Source organism: Bos taurus, chromosome 5, assembly GCF_002263795.3.
Source record: "Bos taurus isolate L1 Dominette 01449 registration number 42190680 breed Hereford chromosome 5, ARS-UCD2.0, whole genome shotgun sequence".
Lineage (NCBI taxonomy): Eukaryota > Metazoa > Chordata > Mammalia > Artiodactyla > Bovidae > Bos > Bos taurus.
Genome location: NC_037332.1, coordinates 50,654,615 through 50,670,928, shown reverse-complemented (window position 1 = coordinate 50,670,928; position 16,314 = coordinate 50,654,615). Strand labels below are relative to the sequence as shown.

Genomic DNA, 16,314 nt, shown 5'->3' with positions numbered 1-16,314 from the left:
GATATGACACCAGAAGATGAGCACCCCAAGTTGGTAGGTGTCCCATACTCTACTGGGGGACAGTGGAGAAACAGATCCATAAAGAATGAAGAAGATGGGTCAAAGCAGAAACAATCCACAGCTGTGGATGTATCCGGTGGTGAAAGTAAAGTCCAATGCTGTAAAGAACAATATTGCATAGGAATCTGGAATGAATCAAGGTAAACTGGAGGTGGTCAAGCAGGAAATGGCAAGAGTGAACATCAACATTCTAGGAATCAGTGAACTAAAATGAACAGGAATGGGAGAGTTTAATTCAGATGACCACCGTATCTACTACTGTGGGCAAGAATCCCTTAGAAGAAATGGAGTAGCCCTCATAGTTTACTTTGATGATTAAGAAAGATAATACAAGTACAATCCTTAACCCAGTGCCTGGAACATAGGAAGGGCTCAAAATTTGAGGTTCTCATGACTGCAGTATATATTGTCACTCCTCAGAATGATAGTGGAAACTGAACTGGTGAGGATCTACTTGAGATGGAGGATCTACTCATGATTTGAAACAGCAGCCACAGTTTGGTAATAACTCTATGGGTACAGGTCTATCTCCCATGGGGAAATGAGTATCTCCCTATTAAGGGGGCTGAAATCATCTATTTAGACTACATATTCGATCATCACTTTTTAATGGTCCTTAGGTAGCAGCCAAATTGGTGGGTTTGGGGGCAACTTGACCATACTGTGCATTATGGATATTTCACTTTGTGAGTCAACTCTAAAGGCTACTGCTAACCCCTTCCTGAATGACACATGGACAGCCTAGATAATATATACTGGTGAGAGTCAACTGCATTTCAGAAACCATCAGAATCCTAGTTCTTTCCACTTAAAGTAACCAGCATGATTCATTCCTTTGGAGATGCCTCCATCAACCAACCTCAAATCTGAAAGCCTCTTTAATGCTTTAAAATCAAGATAAAAACAGCTGGTGAAGGGGTGGAAGCATGTCAGTGCAAATATGCTAAAAGGAGATCACAGAGCTTGGCTCAAGACAAAGCAACAGGGAGTCAATTACATGCTTGGTCCAAAAATACCCTGAATTATTACTTTAAGACGTCCATCCTTGATGCAATCACATCCTCCATATTTTAGTGCTTTTGTGACATCTGAAGGAAGGAGTAGGAAAATAACAATGGTGGATAAAATGGATTCTAGTTAAGTAGCAACTAGGCCTAAGAGTCAGGTATTACTTAACCACTGAGGATAAGAAATGTGTACACACTTTTAGATCCAGCAGGATAGAAAATGATTGATAATTTCCAGCCACCCCAACTTCTCCAGTGACAGAAAAAAATGAAAAAATGAAACACTATCAACTTTAAATTTGCAAATATGATAAGTACCAAATATCCAGTATCATGACTAGTTGTTGCTGCAGGGAGCAGGGAGAGAGTGCAGAGGGGTGCAAAAGCTAAAAGAATTGAACACTTCCAAAAGTATTACCTAGGGATTAGGTAACACAAGAATGTTAGTTCAAAAAATTTGTAAGAGGGCCATCAGTTTCTAGAAGAGAAGTGAGAAATATAAGGGCAACTCTAAAATATGGGGTATACTTGAGTTGTAAACATTCAATCTAATTACTGGGTAATACATTTCTTTTTGAGTCACTCTGAAACAGAAAAGTCTTCATGATTGATGAAACCTGATACCATAAGAAGAATAGGACATTGAAACATAATACATAGAACAGTCTTTTGGACTCTGTGGGAGAGGGCAAGGGTGGGATGATATGGGAGAATGGCATTGAAACATGTAAATTATCATATGTGAAATGAATCGCCAGTCCAGGTTCGATGCATGGTACAGGGTACTCAGGCTGGTGCACTGGGATGACCCAGAGGGATGGGATGGGGAGGGAGGTGGGAGGGGGGTTCAGGATGGGGAACACGTGTACACCCATGGCTGATTCATGTCAATGTACGGCAAAACCAACACAAAATTGTAAAGTAAAAAAATAAATAAAACTAAACAGAAAAAAAAAAAGAAACATAATACAAACTTGAACTGGTTAGAACTGTTCTTTCTACCACCATTTCAACTGAATTATGTGCACTGTTGTTACTTCTGTGGATCTAAGATGGTACTGAAAAAGTCTTCAAGGCTATATTCCATTCAGCATTAAAACAAAAAGTGGTCCTGTGCACACGAAGGCACACAAAGACAGCTGTGGGGTATAAAATTGATTTTGAGTAAAGCAAACATTCCGTGTGCCCTATTTTCTTGCATGCTACAACCAACTGCTTCAAGGGACATAGGAAAGGAAGAAAACTCACCAGTAGACGAAGCTTTGCATACTTTGTCATGATAAACGTACAAAGCATTGCTGACAGATGCCAAGCAACAAAAGTGACGGCAGGAGAAACTGCCTCCCTTGGTAACAGAGGAAAGACATTTCAAAGTCACAGAGGCTGCTATGACCTATGCAGGAGTCGCCCAGGATCGTCAGCATGAGCACTGTGTTCCAGTTAAGTCTGCAGTGTTTGGTGTTTTCTCAGTAGTTTATAAAAGAATAGTGTGTCTAAAATCATGTTGTTTTAATATATGAAACATTAATTTCTTGGAAAAATTAATCAGACCTCTAAATTTTACAAGAAAAACTTTCCAGCTCTAACACAGATAGAGTCTAACAGCAGCAATGACTTTCTGCCATGCCTGCCTGCAACCGTCATGTCACCCCAAGTAGCAGAGACGACTTCAGAGACCGACTTCTGCATTCAAATGGTGGTGTGGCTTACTCGTTGTGTGACCCTGGACAAGTTACTCATCTTTTCTGGGCTTCAGTATCTCCATCTATTAAATGGGGATAATAGTACTCATTTCATAGGATTGTTATAAGAAATGAATGGCACAGTAGTTTGGGATAATAACTGGGACACACTGGACACTGTATAAGTACTTGTTACATAAAATGGGCACCCAGAATTTGGTTTCAAACTATTCTCCAAAGGAAGGAACCAAGGATTCATAAATAATTATTTGTAAATATGTATTCATAAATGTGTAAATAATTATGTATCTTGAGCAGGGAAAATTAACAAGAAAGGCCCAACCAGTGATTGTCAGAAAGGCAGAAGGCATTCCAAGAGATTACAAGTAGTGCTGAAAGGACAAATCCCTGGCCAAGACGGGATAAACATGGACATCAAAGGCAGTAACACAGGGACTTCCCTGGTGGCACAGTAGATAAGAACCCACCTGTCAATGAAGAGGACAGGGGTTAGATCCCTGGTCCGGGAAGACTCCACATGCCACGGAGCAACCAAGGCCCGTGCACACCTACTGAGGCCACATGCTGCAACTTCTGAAGCCCGTACGCCTAGAGCTCGTGCTCAGCAACAAGACGAGCCACCACCACGGGAAGGCCACGCACTGCAATGAAGAGAAACCCTGTCTCTGCAACTAGAGAAAGCCCATGCTCAGCAAAGAAGACCCAGAAGAGCCAAAAATAGTAATTTTTTTTAAAAAAGGCCGTAACAATCCAAGAGTGCTAGATGTTTTGTTTCTTCTATTAAATACAGGCAAACCTTGTCTTAGCACACTTGCCTCTTTGTGCTTCAGAGATGCTGCACTTTTACAAACTGAAGGTTTGTGACAACCTCACGTCAAGCAAGTCTATTGGTACCATCTTCCCAACAGCATTATTATTATAAATAATCATCATCATAATAATTTATTATTTCTAAATTAAGATGCGTGTATGTGTATAGGACATCATCCGTGGCTCACTTAGTAGACTACGGAGAATGTAAATATAACTTTCATTTGCACTGGGAAACCAGAAAGTTCATGTGACTCATTTTATTGCAGTATTTTTGTGATGATCTGGAACTGAGGCTGTAGTATATACAAGATATGCCTGTATTTCTTTAAGTAGAGAAGGGTGGATGTGGGGAACTTCCTAATACTGGTCCTAGCAAAGGTAGAGTAGACCAATAATAAAAAAAAAAAAGGCATTAGTGCACTTTATAACTGGGGGAAGAAAACTGAGAGGTGATGAATTAGCTAAGTGTTTTACAAGGGGCACTAACTGCAGACTTCACACCTCACGTCCTAGGAGATGATACCCTAGACGGCTTTGTTAATTGGAGCTGGGTAGTAATAAAGCACATGTAAGCTTCCAACGATGCACAGAGACCTGGCAAACACGAGGGTGACAGGGCAATGAAGCAAAGTTTGGAGAATAAAGCTTTCTGGTGGGGAGCACCACGCTGCAATAAACCTAGGACTTATATGGAAAGCATGCATCCAAAGCCTTATTGATGCAACAACTAGAGGCTTAGCCAGAAGACCAGTGGCTTGCAGTGGATAAATATGGATGACCAAAACCAGCTGATAACTAGATCCTGTCATTTCAGCTGATCAGACTATTTAGCCAGCTCTGATAAGGTTTCTGTAATTGTGAAATTGTACAATGGCATTATTATATCCCTTGGAAAGTGTCAAAATGGGCCTTGCTCTAACACTAAAAGTTATCAAAATATATGTTGCTCAAACCCCAGAAAGTAAACGAACAAGAACAATAAATGAATACCCATGGCATTAATATTTTAGAATAGGTATAAGTGTGTTGAAAAGTGAAAGTGAAAGTCACTCAGTCGTGTCTGACTCTGTGTGACCCTATGGACTGTACAGTCCATGGACTTCTCCAGGCCACAATATGGGAGTGGTTAGCCTTTCCCTTCTCCAGGGGATCTTCCCAACACAGGATGGAACCCAGGTCTCCTGCATTGCAGGTGGATGGATTCTTTACCAGCTGAACCACAAGGGAAGCCCTGTTTCATAAACACTGGATCTTTGTGTGCTGTTTATAGTGTTTGGAGTATTCAAAAGTCATTGTAGTTTACATTGTTCAAACATTTAAGTAGATTAAAGAACTGTTTAAGAAATTGATTTTAGGATTTGATTTTGGATATAAGTTTAATAGTTTTAGCACTAAAGTCCCCATAGTAGAAGGTGCTTCTATCGGTGAACAAAAGCCTTTGGGCAGTAAAGACAATAAAAGTAGGTCACCAACAGAAGGTCCAGAGGGTGTAAACGGTATTCCTCCACATGAAAGGCGATTCAGAAATACAGCAGTCTACCTCTTGCACCACAACAGCCTGAGGGAAACAAAAGATAAGGCCACAGAAGAAAACAGGAGAAAGAAATGCTACACAGAGGGTACGAGTTCTTCCATAGTTGGTCTCTTAAAAGTAGGACAAGGGAATAATTGGAAATTAACCACAACAGACTCAAGGGTCAGTTCGTTGTATAAGTGTAATCAGACATGTATAGCATAACAACAAATTCCTTCTCTTTCAGCTTTGCAATAAAATGAGTCTGAACTGATTAGGAATGCTAATGTGCCTAGAGCAATTAAATGCCACATGAAGTTTTAGATGCGAAAAAGGGCAAGTTGGAGCTGAGAAAGTCTCGGAAGATTCCACTGACCCATTTCCCCCAAAGAAGGGGTTAAACCAAAACAGATCACCTCCTAATCCTCAAGTCTGCTCATCCCTGGCAACTTGTGTCTTTTTCTTTGGAGAGGCTGGAGAGTATTCTTTCTACAGCTCTCTCTCCTGCTTCCCCCCACCCACCCCCCGCCACCTAAGACAGGCACTCTAAGAGCACGGAGTGCCAGGCACCATGCATGGGAATTTCTACTGTCATCTCATTTCATCACCATGAATCGCGGGAGCTAGATATCATCTCCCTGGTTTTACAGATGGAGAAACCAGAGTTCCGAGGAAATGAGCAAACTGCAATTCTTCAGAGGAATTGCGTGTCCAGGCCTGCTGCCAAAGCCTGCGTGCTCTCTCATTGTCCTGTCCTTTGGGTCCTCTGCCCCTTTCTTTATACTGGGGCTGCCTATCAACAGCTTTCTCAGATGAATTGCAAAGTCAAAAGCCTTGATTCTGAAACTAAAGTAAAAGCACTATAAATAAGCCCCTGGTCTAATTCTCCTTTGTTCATTCAATGAATATTTCTCACATAAAGGACTGTAACGACCCGAGCCTGGATCTCAACAGCTACCTGTGCAACTTAAAAAGCTATGTCAAACCTGTACCAAGAAATGGCAGGAATATTCATTCTAAGCTGTCTATAGCCAGACACAGGGCAATGAGCTCTTCAAACCAGCCTACCCTTCAGCTTCAGGTCTGGAAAAGGGTGCCTAGCAACCCCCACCTGCCCTCAGATGACAGAGACCTCCTCCCCTCTCTTCATGACCATTCTTGCCACGCTCTCTCTGCATTCAATCAGGGCAGAGTGCAATGACTTTAAAACCAACCTCTGAAGCTATTAGGGCAACATTAATTAAGATCATTTTTTAAAGCCTGAGGCAGAAGAGAAATTAACATTCCACTTATTTTAAAATTAACATTTCACTTATTTTAAAATATAGGAGAAAATTGTTGAGGACAAGCAGAGGACAACCTGCTCACTGATTTGCTTATAGTCACAATCATGCATAGCTCACAGGCCACTTGGAGTTGAGTTGTGCTTATTTTTTATTTCATTTTTAAAAGCCTATTTGAAAAGGTAAGAAAAACATATTTCTACTAACCAAGAGTTATTCATTATCTACATTCTGAATACATACACAGAGGGGAAAACCCCTAAGAATGCCATATAAGGTTGGGTAGGATGTCAACTGCACAAATATGCTGAGGAGCCAAGCTGTGTTTGATAGGAAGGACTGCATTCACCTGGAGGAATAGACTCCTCTTTAAAACTCATACATAGGTTCCACATAGCCAGGAACAGCTGAATCACTCATGAGGTCCATTGGCAAGATGAAAACATGGGGGTCTCTGTTCAAAAATTATACAGATTTCAAGAAGGCAAACATTTAGCCAAGCACAGGACTCTTCTCCATGTGTGAACTGCTCACTTATGAAGCAGGACCTGCATCTAGGCTAGTGATACCCTGATCACAATACACAATGTAGAAAAAGAATCACTAGATGGACTTGTTTTACTTTTACTAAGCAAGGATAATTTAAAGCAAAACTTTAAAGTTTTAGAAGTTTAAAAAGAGAAACACCTTCTTTTACTCTCATACTCCCCAAAGAAGGTAACCTCATGAAACAGGCCAATTTGGGGGGGAAAAAAAATTTGTTTCTTATTCTTACTCAAAAAACATTGCTTGGATGTCACAAGAAAAGAACAAAAAATTTAAGGTAATCACTGAAATAAAAACTTTCATTTTCAGTAGCGAAAAGCAAATACCCCAAAAAGCTAAATTAGTACTCCAGAGAAGCAAGATTGGGCACCCCAAAACTCTGGCATTAGATTATTTTTGAGCTGAAAACAATCATGACCCAAAAGATTCAGGAAGAAACTGATCTTCTTCGTAACTTCCCCTAACTAGATAGAGAGCTTGTTTCCAGAACAGAGCTATAACTAGATATTGGTGGACCAGGTGCTGGGGGTGGGAAGATTCTTAGAGATCAGAGTCCGCTCTGTGTCCCATTGTCTCTGCAAGGCCCAGCAAACATTGACCAAACATTTGCTTTTCCATCTTCACAGCAATTGCCTTCCTCCACTTGGAAGTCTTAAGCCCCTACTCCCAACATCCTCTTTTGTCTTTAGCTGAAGACGGTTTCAATGTGAGGTTTCACCCATTTTGATGAGTTATTCAGACAGTTGTTATTATAACATCACATTCTGCAAGGATTCATAAATGTATTTTAATCTACGTAAGACAGTAGACCCAATAGAGCAAAATCAGTAATAAAAAGTACAATCTAAGAAAATGTCTCAGAATTTAAAAGCCCAAAGATTGAAACTGTGCTTTTGAACTGTGGTGTTGGAAAAGACTCTTGAGAGTTCCTTGGACTACAAGGAGATCCAACCAGTCCATCCTAAAGGAAATCAGTCCTAAAGTCCTAAAGGAAATCAGTACTGAATATTCATTGAAGGACTGATGCTGAAGCTGGAACTCCAATAATTTGGCCACCTGATGTGAAGAACTGATTCACTAGAAAAGACCCTGATGCTGGGAAAGACTGAAGGCAGGAGGAGAAGGGGACAACAGAGGATGAGATGGTTGGATGGCATCACTGACTTGATGGAGTTTGAGTAAGCTCCAGGAGTTGGTGATGGACAGGGAAGCCTAGTGTGCTGCAGTCCATGGGGTCGCAAAGAGTTGGACACAACTGAGCAACTGAACTGAAGATTGAAAATTGTGAGTGTTGATGGAAATCAAGGCAAAATTAAAGCCATACTTTGTAGACTTCCTAAATAATACAAATATAGCCAACCATGCAAGTGTCCTTATAAGGGTGAGATAAGAGAAATTTGACACAGACACACGAGGAGGCAATGTGACCCTGGAAGCAGTGACTAGAGTGATGCAACCACAAGCCAAGGAATGCCAGCAGCCACCTGAAGAAGCCAGAACTGGCCAAGAATAGATTCTCTTTCACCTTCAGAGGGAGGGTGGCCCTGCCAATATCCAGATTTCAGGCTTCTGGTTCCAGAACTGTGGGGGGGGAAATTTCTATTGCTTTAAGTTAACCATTTGTTGCCTTTTTTTTTTTTTTCCCCTCAATTTACTGTAGCCCTAGGAAACCAATACTTTAGGTATTATCTAACAAAGACTTTCCATGTACAATAAAGTTCCAAGACATTACTCCTCTGGCCCAAAAGTCTCAACCTGGTAGAGGACACAGGGCTAACACATCTGATATTTACACTGGAGTGGACAACCGCCAAGCTAGAGTCCTGACCAGGAGGGGCTGGGATCTGTAGCCGGATGCAGGAACTTCCAGCCAGCTGGCTTCATGGAGCTGTCTCAGCTATTTTTTGACCTTTACAATAATTACTCCTTGATTTTAGGCAACGAAATTTCTTTGGAACTAAAGGGGAGTATACTATGCCACCCTCAGGAAATGCCTCTTTGGCATAAGGACTATCTTGAGCTGGATTTTTTTTTTTTTAAAGGAACAACAAACACCAGAGAAGCTCTGAAAACCTAGCAGAAGTTAACCTTCATAAGAGACATTTATGTGTATAAGGGAAACCTCTGTAAGGATGTCTCCCTCCTGGAACCAGGAAGAGGTAAATCTAAATTTCTAGAAACTTCATCAGTGGAGAAGGCAGCAATTCAAACCTATTCAACAACCCTACCCTTATTTACTGTGCTTTTCCGAGTTACCCTCTCCACATCTTCTTTTATCTTTAAGGTGATAGCTTGGGCCATTTGGTTAGTTTTCTTAGGTATCTCCTATGTATATGTTAAGGGAATCATTGACTGAAACCACCAATAGTAACCACTTGCATGAGTTATCTCACAACAGGAAGTCCTGGTAAGGAATGCGGAACTAACAAGCTACCACCAACTGGAAGAATTCAGGAAAGGTCAAAAGGAGAGAGGAGACTCCAGTCCATATGTCCTCCCAACCTGCCAGAATCTTTCTTACTGGAATCCATCTTTGAAGAGCGATGCACATACCACTGGGAAGGACTATGCGTCAAGAGTAATTGGCCAGAGACAACCTGGAAACTAACCCTGTTACCATAAAACCTGAGAGAGAGCCACGTGGCAGAGTAGTTCTCCTGGGTTCCCTTACCCCACTGCTCTCCCCCTTCCCAGTAAAATCTCTTGCTTTGTCAGCACACGTGTCTCCTCCAACAATTCATTTCAGAGCGTTAGACAAGAGCCCACTCTTGGGCCCTGGAAGGAAGCCTTCTTCTTGTAACATATACAGGAAACATGTGTATGTCTGTGCACACACTTAGTCACTCAGTCATGTTCGAGTCTTTGCAACTGCCAGACTCCTCTGTCCATGGGATTTTAAAGGCAAGAATACTGGAGTGGGTTGCCATTTCCTTCTATAGCGGATCTTCCCAGCCCCAGGATCAAACCCACGTCTCACGCTTTGGCAGGTGGATTCTTTACCACTGAGCCAACCTGGGAACATTATATAGGAAGTATACATGTGATTAAATTTCTCTTTAACTCCTGCTAATATGTCTTATTATGGGAATGGGTGAGGGGGCAATGTCTCAGCCAAGAACCTAGAAGGGTAGACAGAAAATTATTTTTTCTCCCCAACAGGACCCCTTAAATCATTACTGGGAGTTTTGCCTCACTTATGGGCTCAGGCTGGGAATAGAGCAGTGAACAAAACAGACGCAGACCTTGCCCCGAAGGAGCTTACAGTAAGAGTGGAGTACACATTAAATAAATAATGACAAATAACTATTTACCATGTTTCTTGTTTCCACGTTTGTTTAATCCTCACAAGCACCCTAGGACTAATCCCTGGCTCACAGATGCAGAAACTGTCATTAAGTGTCAGCTAGAAAGAGCTGATTTGGAACTCAGGCCAAGTGACTCCGGAGCCCATTGCTCACAGGACAGTACTACCCAGCTCCTCCGGGCCTCCCTGACTTACTATAACGGAGCCACCACTTGCTTATTTATCCTGTTTCTTAGGCCCCAAACTCTGGAGTCACCCTTAACTTCTCTTTTGCTCCCCAATAATATTACAAGCTTTAAACTACACTAGTTTGCCTAACTTTTAAATCCTGTTATTAAAAAATTCTTATTCTTTCAAAAGGGAACTTGCAGTTTAATAAGTTTCTTAATCAAAGATTAAATTCAAAAGCTGTTGGGGTTTTGGGGGGTTTTTTGTTGCTGTTGTTTTGCATAAGATATTTCCAGGAAATGTGTATATGACCTTGTATAAGTCATTTACTGACCTTACTTACCTAAATTTGCTCTTTAGAACTATTTCACAAGTGTTGGAGTCCTCCCTGTGTGCGAGGCCATTCAGCCCCTCATTTTCAGCTTCTCCCAGGCTCCTGCATTTGCTTACTAGGCCTTTGTACATAACTTTCCACTTTCAGGGGATCCACTGGCTGATTCCCACTACTCACCACTCATCCTTCAGTCTCAGCTTTGACTGCAAGCTCCGTGAGGGCTGGGACCAGGCTTCTCTTCTCTGCTGCATCCCCAATACCTATCACATTACCTGGCGCAGAGTAAGTGTCTAACAAACCTCAACTGAACCAACTTCCTGCTTCTAACACCCCAAGCCTCCCCTTAGACCAGTACTAATCACTTGATAACACAAATTGCTATTTATCTCCCCTGCTTGATTAAATTCTTAGAGGCCTAGGTTTTATCTTGGTTACTATTTAATCCCAAAGTCTTCCACAGCATTTGGCAACATCTGTTGACTAACCTTATTAAACCTTTGAGTAACTCACTTGTTTTCAATAAAAAAGGAAAAGATGGCATCTATCTCATAATATTCCTGTAAGCTTTAATGCCACAAAATGGTGATTATATTAAAGGACTCTAATTAAAACTTCAGATAATGTAGTGAAATCCAATTTATAATCTAGACAACTCATTCATTTCCCAGAGAATTATTTCTTCACCATCCCAACTTACTGCCTGAGATACTAAGAAAATTTAGAATGTGTATATCAACTACATTTCAATTAAATAAATACAATTAAGAAAAACAGTGAAACAAAATCCACAACCACTTTCATACCACAGGAAACCACTGACTAATTTTCCAAATACTGACACAATTTGCAAAGAGGTACATTAGGAAGGATGGGCTACATTATGTTGCGGTCACAAAGGTTTCTTTGTCACACATTGCATGCCCATTTCAGGTTGGCTCCAAGTCTCCCCTTCAGGGAGGACAGAGCCTCCACGGTCTTGAGGGTCCCCAGTTTGGTGAGGAAGGGAAGTGAGCAGCCATGTCCCAGGAGGAGAAGTGGAAATAACTGGTGAACACCATTAGCAAGCACCACGGGAGATTTGGCAGACATGTAAACATTCTACGAGAGTAGCTAATTAACTTTCTCCCATTGGCATCCCAAAAGGTAACTCTGAATCAGTATACACACTTAATTAATTTTTTTTCTTTAATAAAACTAACAAGGCAGGAGACTTCCCTGGCAGTCCAATGGTTAAGACTCCACACTCCCAATACAGGGGGTACAGGTTTGATCCCTGGTCAGGGAACTAAAGTCCCACATGCTGCACAGCATGGCCAAAATTAAAAATAAAAACTAACAAGACAAATGTAGGTTATTCCAAATGATATGGCAATTCACCAAAAAAAAAAAAAAAAAAAAAAACCCACCATAATATAATTGAACAAGAAGAGAACAAGCTATGTTCCCAGAAAACCTACACAACAGAATTTTATTAATACACCAGTGTAGCTCTGAAAACTAAAGGCAGATTTGTTCCCCAGCTGTTCATAGGTATTGGCACAGTGAGGTCTCAGCATTACCCAACTGTTTCCACCTGGTACTGTCAAAAACCATTAGCTCGCAAGTGATACATGAGCAAGGACTACCTACTATGTCCTTTACAACTCCTGTAATTTGCACTACATTTAAAACAAATCTATATTCAGACCCATGCACAGCACACAATACAGGCAGGCACAGTGAAGGGACGATCATGGCAGCAGGGACCAGGAGAAGTGCTGGGAAGAGAGGCAAGGCTAAAGACGAATTCAAATCCCAAAGAAAGTCATATGGATAAAATGGCCAATGGAGATGGCACCAAGAGAAGTGGGGAGAGGTCTGGAGAGCCTGGGAATAGCACTACTGAAAGAAGAGTTGTGTGCAGAAAAGGGAGCAGAGTCAGAAAATCAGAAAAAGGACACAAGAAAGGAGTCTCCGGAAATTAAGAGTTACGAGAGTTCATGGACTAGACAGTGAGCAGCAGCAATGACTGCTTTGCTGAGACTGTGGAAGATAAACAAATTTAAGTAACCGCTTGAACCTGCAAAGTCACCGGCGGCCTCGGGCAAGCATCTTCCCGAGGAGCACTGGTGTGGACGCCACACGTGGAGATGACCCACAGTGGCCGAGCTGCATCCCGCTGACACCGCTCTGTGCCCCTGTATCTTTCTCTCTTCTCCAGCCCCTCTACTGCCTGGCTGATTCCTTTAAGGGTCAGCTCCTGCCTCATTTCTGGTGCGAAGCCTTTGCTGACAGTCCTGGGCACTGTGCTCCCTACAACGTCCTGTGTCATTCAGTTAGGTCTCCCACTAGACACCTTTCAAGAAGCGCCCTCTAACCTATCTTTGTGCTCCTAGTACCCAGAAGAGTTCTTGGCATCCAGTAGGCATTCCATGTGTGTTTCTATAAGGAAGGCAATAAAGACCTTACGAAAAGAGAGCAACTGCGTGTCCAGTAACTTGAAGGGGTTATATGGACTAGAAGATGGGATGTGCCGTTTGACCCAGTAGCAATGATTCTGCACACCTTTACGCAAAGAGAGAAGATGCAAGATGCTGGGATCACAAATGGAGGAAATGGAAGGCAGGGCACATGTGGGTGTATGTGGCAGGGAGGTGGGGTGTTAACACTTTCAGCAAAATATCTTTCTATCTAAAATGGCAGAGAATAAGGACGATGGTGTTAAAGAGGTCCCAGGGTGGAAGAGGAGCTGGTATTGAACTAAGATCCAATAAGATGGAAGGTAAGACCCTCTGCCAACACAAAAAGAGGCAGGAATGGGATTGTTAGTTGGAGGGGGAAAGAAAAGGTCTGGAAAGGTACTAAGCAGACTGGTAAGGAATCTGTCATAAATGAGATGGTAACAGAAGCAATATAACCCCCTTTCCTTTAAATACCCAGTCATCCCACTCCCATCACCCCTTTCAACTTTCCCCTCAAATCTATCCTTCATTTCCAGTTGAAGACTCTTCTTGATCTACACAATTAGTGTCAGACCTAGACCATTATGATTGTGCAATTCAGTATTTCCTTAACTGTGTTGCTGAAAATGTTAATAAGTGCAGTTACCAAAAAATGTGAGTAAGTGGATTTCATAGTCAGATATGTTTAGGAAGCAACACATATTCTCCGTCAGCTTGGGGTTTCAAAATTTTCCACAGTGAATTAAAAGCTCTAAGAAATCCTACCAAGAAAGCTACCTAACTCTAACCCAGTATGGGTGCAGGTTCTTTCTGAGATGGCACCTATTAAATATATAATGGAATACAATAAGGAAAGCATGATTTTCTACTGCAGATTCCATCTACAAATGTAGGCTATAAACTACCACCATGCATTAGTCAAGATAGGCTAGGACATGTAACAAATGTCCCCCAAATCTTAGTAGCTTCACACAACAGATACTGATCACTGTAAACATGAACAATTCTACAGGGCAATGTTCCGGCTGTAAGACTTAGCAGACTGAGGCTCCCCCAGCGTGGAGCTGAACCATCTGAAAACACAGTCTCCTCAGTATTATGTAAGAGGAAGACGATGTTGGAAGGTCTTCAGAATACAGTTCAAATGCTTCAGCCTGGAAGTGACATTTGACTTTCAATCAAAACACACTGGCCAGCACTGGTTATATGGCTCACCTAGCTGAACAGGAAGCGGGAAAGTCTAAGACTCCCACGTGTCTTGAAAAAACGAGAGTCAGAGAAGAGTAAGTGCTCAGTGTCTCTATCGCATACTATCTGCTCATTCCCAATCAGCCCCCAAAGCCCGCCAGTTTTACATCTAGAAGCCCTCCAAGAGCCCCCCTTTCTTTCATCTCACCACCATACCTCACCTTCACCTGTTTCTCTCCTAAGCTTACCAAATACTTTTCCAAAATATCTCATCACGTTATTCCCAATGCCTGCTTACTTGAAAAAAAAGTTTGTGTCTACTTACTATTTATGGTATAAAATTCCTTATCATGATATACAAGGGCCTTCATTCTCTTCATCTCAATTTACCTTTTCAGCCCTGCCCTTGGCCTCTGTGCACTACTTTTTTTGTTTCAACTGTTTATTTACTGACCAGATTACAAAAATAATCCTGGTAGATACCTTAGTTCATCCTTCTAATAAGCCTGTTGATCTGGTCTTCCCTGTTGCCAGCAGCTCCACCTTCTACAAAACGGGTGGTCTTTGCTTTTTTTTCTTTTTAATGTCTGGTCTGACACTTTCTAGACTAGGTTTTACTTTGATTTTAATTGCAATCGGTCAGAAATCTCAAGGCAAAAGAAACTGGCTTAAGGTTTCAATGGTCCTCTAATGTATTGTTAAATGTAAGCAGCACCAGCAGTGTCTGCAGCCCTGTGCCTTAGGCAGGGCCTTCAAGTCTCACGGTCCTGTTTTCTACAACGTGCTCTACATCCTTGGTGATTCAATTAAGTAGACCAAGGAGCATCTGGCACAGACTGTAGCAGAGCTTCTGCAGGACATATCCAAGTGATACTACCAGCAAATGAAGGAGGATACCCTCATCATTATCATCTCTCCTGTAGCAAGAGTTGTGGTCCACAGTGAATTCACATTAGACCTCCATCCATGATAAATTCCACCAGGTCTAACCTCCTACTGTTCCTCCACTCCTCAATATATAATGTGGAGAGGCACATTTATGAGAAGCCCAGCAGGACTTCCAAATACAGAAGCATCATTCAAATATTTTCACCATAATGAAGGGAAGCACAAGTCTTACAGGAGGTTCCAGAGGTATGCCTGGCAAATATAAAAAATAGTCAAAATTTTATTAGCACCCACTCTTTCCATAAGAAGAGAAGATCATGGGACTTTCCTGATGGTCCAGTGGCTAAGACTCCATGCTCCCAATGCAATGAGCCCAGGTTCAATCCCTGGTCAGGGAACTAGATCCCACATGCCACAGTGAATATGGAAGACCCCTTGTGCCGACGAAGACCCGGCACAGCCAAATAGGTAGATAAACAAATATTAAAATTAAAAAACAAAGAAGACAGGATCATTCTATGTCTAGTGCCAGGGGGTTCAGGCTCCAGGTGAAGATTTTCTCTGAGAAGCCTCAACAAGTGTACACCTAACAAACTGTCACAAAAGATAATTCTAGTTCCAGAAATATCCCCTTGCATACCATCATGCTTTTATTCACCCTGTTGTCTCCTTCATATGTCTCCTCCATCCAAAACCCATTCTTCAAGAATTAAACCAGTGTCAGCTTTGCCAACTCCCTGCTGAGTTCCCAAAGCCTTTGTTCAATTTCTTTATCCCAAGAGGTCACTGTATTATGGTTAGACACCTACTATTTCCCCTGCTAATCTGTGAACTCTTTGAAGATAGCGGAAGCTTTTTTAGAGCTTCACATTCAGTGGAGTTTAATAAATGTTAACTGACTGAAAACTGAATTAATGTTTCCTGACAACCTAGCTGAGATAATCTAAGTTTTACTCGAATCTGTTATGGCTTATTATAGTAGGCATTACTGATCATAGGTTGTTAAAATTATGTTTATTAAAGAAAAGAAACTATTTTACTAACGTAACACAATCTAAACATTTTT

The 16,314-nt window shown here is 41.6% G+C and overlaps 1 protein-coding gene across 4 annotated transcripts in view; it reads right to left on the bottom strand.

The window, feature by feature from the left end:
- PPM1H (protein phosphatase, Mg2+/Mn2+ dependent 1H) overlaps positions 1–16,314 on the bottom strand; it is a 307,659-nt gene that overhangs the window by 271,167 nt on the left and 20,178 nt on the right. The window lies entirely within an intron of this gene.